We start from the raw sequence: 6,000 nt of genomic DNA, 5'->3' as shown, positions 1-6,000 counted from the left end.
CGGCGGGAGGGCTGCCAGGCAGCTCTCTGCCTGTGTGAAGGAAGAAGACAAAGGCATATTTGCCCAAACCCCCCTGCCCTTTGTTGTTTTCTTAAAAACAATTAAAAACAGGGCTAAAACCATTTGTACTTATTGTTTTGGGCTATTTTTGAAAACATAAACTTCCAAAATCGTGTACCAACATTATGTGGCATCATTGATCATTTCAAAAATATCACACCACAAGATTTTGAAGGTTTGAAACATTTCAAGTAGAGGTAGAACTTTGAAATTTAGGGTTTCCACTTCACTTTCAAAATGCAAATTTTTTCCTAATGCATATTAGATGATGCTCATGATGCACAAAACAACCCTAATTAAGGTTTAGCAAAGCAGGGATGTTACAGGCATTCACAACATTATTATTAACACAAAACGGTGTACAGCTAGCGCAATTGGCCCAAAGGTACCGAATTTGAAAACTGATGATGGTAATTTGAACGTTGACAGACATATCTATCAGATCTCGCCGTCGGCCATATGCCTCGACGTCGACAGAATCTGTTCTTTCGTTGTCTCCTCTGCACCATTACCCACTCAGATGCATCAAAAGATCCGAGCAGGAACGTAGTTGGAGAAAGAATTGGTGTTTGAAACTAAACTTTCCTTGTTATTGGAGTGAACTTCGAACACGGTGAACCTGTACTTCTAAGACTGTCCGGCGTACCTGATAAAAGCTGCATCGCCGCTGCCCTTTGACGAAGTCTCTTCTCCTGACGCCGGTGGACCGCGAAGGACATCGAGGATGGGAGAGTGCAGGACTCTGCATCCGGCGTCTTGCAGTATGCCGACAAAGCTTCAAGGGAAATCTCCACCGGGAGGTCTTCATCGCGCTCTTCGTCAGTTCCTTCTTCAGAGCCGTCGTCGGAGTCGTTGTCATCGTCGGAGTCCTCGCTGGAAGAGAGCGACCAGAATCGCCCTCCGGTCGCCCCCAACGGGTCTCCAATTGGACTGATATCCAGTAGTAGTAGTATTTAACAGATAATGTGCACACACGGTAAAGACGCCACATGTCGCGTAGCTGTGCATCTGGCACGCAGGAGGTGTGTCTGGAGGAGGCTTTGCTGTGCACGCAGGGGGCAGGACGCACGTCAAAGAATTGTAGCACGGCACTGGGCTAGCGCACGGCAACGACCATGGCGCATGGCAGCATCTGACTGCATGGCAAAGATTTCAAGCGCACTGCAAAGGATCGTTGCACGGCAGCCTGTTGGGCGCATGGCAGCAGACGGGAAGCACGACAAAGGCTTTGCCGTGCAACTTTTGGGACGCGCACGGCAAAGAAACCGCGTGCGGCGTCGCATGCAAAGGCTTTGTTTGCACGGCAAAGTGTTGTTTTCCCGTAGTGCCAGTAGTAGTATTTAACTTCACTATGAGTGATGTTTGTCTCCAATTGAACTGATATTGGTCATCAGGACCCTGCTACTAACATGCATCTCATGCATGTAAAAACTGATGTTGCACTGCAATTAAAGATGAAAGAGATAATAATAGTACTCCCTCCTTCTCAGTTTACTAGTCTTTTCCGTATCCCTAGGTCGCTGATTTGATCTATATAATCTAAATTATATAATGTAAAAATTATATCATTAGAAAATAGAACATCTAAACTTTCTAATGATATAAATTTTATAACATATAACTAATACTAACTTGATCAAATTTGCGACCTAGGGGTACGTGCACGCCTAATGAGAGTAAGTATCATAGAGATAGATACCCATCATAATATGTATTACTAGAAAATTTAATATCATATAGAAGAGAGAGTTGAAAGTGGTATCATAGGTAGATACTATAGCACGTAAAACAAAAAATTTAAATGACAAATATCATGTATACAAATTTGCATTGAGATTTTACAAAATATAAAATACGATGAAACTAAGATACTACCTCATAATACTACTACCAAAAAATGCCCAGGTACCGATGGTCAGGATATGTGCCGATGAATTTTTGTCAGGGCCGTCGACACAGGGTTCCAATAGAAAAAGAGCAAGCTGTACCGGCGGCCACCATCGGCACAAAATCGTTCGTCAGCACAGGCTCGGTCTGGCTGTCGGCAAATGGGTCTCTGCCGTGACAGTGAGGCAACATGTATTATGTGGTTTAGTTGTTAGTAAAACATTTTTTATATAAAAACGTATCTACAATTTTTTTTACATCCGATTTCAACCGACTTCAGCCGTTTATCGAATTTTTAGATTCCCAAAAATCGAAAAGGAAAACAGATTTTTTTAGCTTTTAGGTTTTGATGAAAAAAAATAATTAAATTGAATTTATTGTTTGAAGATTTATTATTACTTATTCATTGTTCTTTATTCAAATAATTTTTTGGAATTCAAATAATAAAGAAGTGTGATGTCATAGCCCAAGGTTTATAGGGTTGAAATGGTAGTATTGTCAACAAAGAATAACTCCTCTGCCGGAAACTCACCTGGAAGGAACGAAGAAATTAAGCGTGCTACACTGGGATAATTTTGATTATTAATAATTATTTTGATCTAATATTAAGCATGGTTAGAGTTGAAAAACGATGCATCGTTAGGCCTCCGCTGAGCTCACCTGGGAGCTGTGTGCCGACGGGAATGCATGTAACAATGGCTAAATAAACTGTACCGAGAGAGTATTGTTCCGACGGCCACTATCGGCACAGCCTATGCGGAAAGCCAAAATGGCCAGTGCCGACAACACCTTGACTAGTTCCAGTAGTATATGCTATGCATTATAGATGTGGTATGATAAGCTAGTATCATATGCAAAATATTACTATATAATACTTACCATTGTGACTAGTCTTAACCATAGGCCAACCAAGTGCATTCTCGAACAAACAAAACATGCACATGCAGGCTTCGGTCTGCGGTAATCACGTTTGTACTATCATGCATGGGATTAGTTGGTTTATATTTAATATTAGATAAATAATACATATTATTTACATGATTAGACTCTATAAAAGACATACAGTATGTTCAAAATGAAAATGAAAATTAAATTAAATCTATTTGAGGTGTATTATAAATATATATATTTAATTAAAAATGTAACAGCCGCCAATGTTGTCCACATGCTACCATTGGTAACCTAATAATTCAAAATATATCTCATGATTTCAAATATTTATTAGATAAATAATACTTATTATTTACATGATTAGACTCTATAAAAGACATAGAGTATGTTCAAAATTAAAATGAAAATGAAATTAAATTTATTTGAGGTGTATTATAAATATATATATTTATATATTTAATTAGAAAATGTAACAGCCGCCAATGCTGTCCACACGCTAACATTGGTGACCTAATAATTCAAATTATATCTCATGATTTCAAATATCTCACCAATGACAGTACGGTCATAAATCTTGCATGTTGGAGGTACCTTACTAATGACGACTAACTGTCACCGATGAGTAACTAATGCCTTCATATTTGGCGGTTATCGAAACAACGAGGACATCACCGAATGTCTAGCATTGATGGTGATATACTTCCAATCCTCGCGAGCTATGACTTTTGTTGACTATCATTTTGTTACGTAGCTGTTACTAGTACTTTACTGTGAATCCCTTCCTAGTCAGTTCGAATGTCTACAGATGTTGGGTATTTCTGAAATTACTAGTCAAAAATACATTCTACCCGCGACTATCTAGTTCCCGTCAATGGACCCCTTACCAATAGTTGTATACCGGTGATATCAGCCTCTACCGCTAGTTTTGCGGGAAAAGATCGGAAAAGATCACATGTCACTGGTAATTCTGACGGACGCATTATAGCCACAATCATCAATGTGTATTTCTCTCAGAAATTCTGTTCCATCTATCCAAGAAACACATCGCTGTAATACACCACAATGCTCCATTTCTGTAAATGACCATTGATGATAGCCTATGTATTTGCTCGCCAGACTAACTGTTGCTTGAACACTTCATCTTCTGACATTTTTTTGTCTATCATATAGTCAAGGTATGGTTGTGTCCAACTTGGAATCACAACCATGATGGCACTACAAGGAAAAGGTTTATCGCTCCCAAGTTATTGTCGGCGAGCCAAAAAAGAGGTCCGTCGGCGCTATATTACCATTGGCGCATCAAATATATGTGCGCCGGGATGCTCAAATACCACCGATGCGATGGGTTTGTTGCATAGAAAACAATAATTCCTACGGTTGCTACCACAAACACACCAACATCATATCTACGAGATAATACTAACGGATGAACCGTGGTTGAGATAAACTCACCTTTAAAGCGTTAACGAGAAAGGTTCTCGTGGTTGATGTGGTTGATCACTTGCCAATCTCAAGAAGGACCTAGCGCATCTTGCCGCGCCGATCTTTACTATTATCGTTTATTTTTACAATTTTGTACACACAACCAACCTAATTGGTCTATAAACATGCAAATAATAACACTCCCATCAGCAAAATATTGCACCCTCCGGACGAACAATAAAGCAAACTAAATAGTGAATGTGTATACATCAGTGAACTGATAAAAAATATACTTGAAGAACAAAAAAGTCTATGTAAGAAACACAGACCGAAAAAACTAACAATGGGTCATCTCCTGGAAACATGTATACATGAAGTTCCTCAGAAAAATAATTAGCTAAGCACCAACAAATTGTATATCTTGTTCTCAAACTGAATAACGGTGTGACTGAACACAAACCCGAGCCCTTCAAGTGACATGTTGTATAGAGGAGGATATCATATGTATCAGTGATGTACTGTAATATTGAGCCGATATAACTGAATTCCAGGAAGTATATATATTACAAATTTCAAAGAGCTTGTCTATGATCACATCATCTTCTCCATCTCGGTTACATGTATTGGATTAAGAGACATGTAAATTTCTATGGTACATGAGAAGAGAAGGAAAACATACATTAAACACAAATGGCCAGGCTGAGCTTTTAATCACATCCATAGCAAGAGTTCAGCCTTATCGCTGGTTGGTTCTGCACTGGCGAAACTACAATCCATAACTGAACCATATCGACCTGAACTCCACCTAGTTGTTGATGCTGCAAAATTAAGTCATTGGCTTAATTAGGAAGGGCCACATCAGCGGCTATTGTCCATAAAGAGAATGTGTCGTCGTGTGCTTGGATAGGAAAGGAAACATAACATAATAATGGAAGGAAGCTAATATCCAAATGAGCATGGATGAATCAAAATGACATGATCCATAGCTGTGCAGCAAACAGGTAGACGGTCGTCCAGGAGAAAAGGTCTAGAAAAGGATAGGTGAAAAGTGAACCTACAATGTAAAGGTTAAATAGCAAACAACCAGAACTTCCGCGTGGTCACTAATATGCAAAATATGATTGTATTCTATGCAGGAATCTAAATGGCCACCAAAAGGAACAATGACACATACCATTTTGCACATTGATCGTTGTTAATAAGTGTGAAAAAAGAGGAATTTTTTTTGATAGGCAGGTTAAACAAACTTTCAAAACATTGAGAAGTTCCCTTAATTAAGAGACGTCTCGCAAATAGTGTGGTACCAAAAACTTCTGCTTATTCTTTAAAACTACACTAAAAAATGAAGGGTATTCTCCCATAAATTAATAAAACATTTTTAATTATTTTACTTAATATTTGTTAATTCTATTAATTGAAAATATTAACATTCCGCCCCTTTATCTACTCCGGTATCCAGAGAACAATTACGATGATTCTCGAAACAGACTCTATGATGTCCAAAATTTATCCACTGTCCCGTATCCACTCAAAAGCATCTAATGTTCATGATCAGGAAACGTTCCTAACAACATCTAATGTTTATGATCAGGAAATCTTGATCACCCATTAAAAGAAAGACTTTACAAGGAACTCTTGCTTGTTTATTAAACACACATGTATTAACGTTTTCGGTTAATAAAATTCTTGCATGAGAAATAAATGTATATTATAAACATGGAATAAGATAATAACCATTTT

This window comes from Lolium perenne, chromosome 1 (assembly GCF_019359855.2).
Source record: "Lolium perenne isolate Kyuss_39 chromosome 1, Kyuss_2.0, whole genome shotgun sequence".
NCBI classification, from domain to species: domain Eukaryota; kingdom Viridiplantae; phylum Streptophyta; class Magnoliopsida; order Poales; family Poaceae; genus Lolium; species Lolium perenne.
This window is presented reverse-complemented; position numbering follows the sequence as displayed.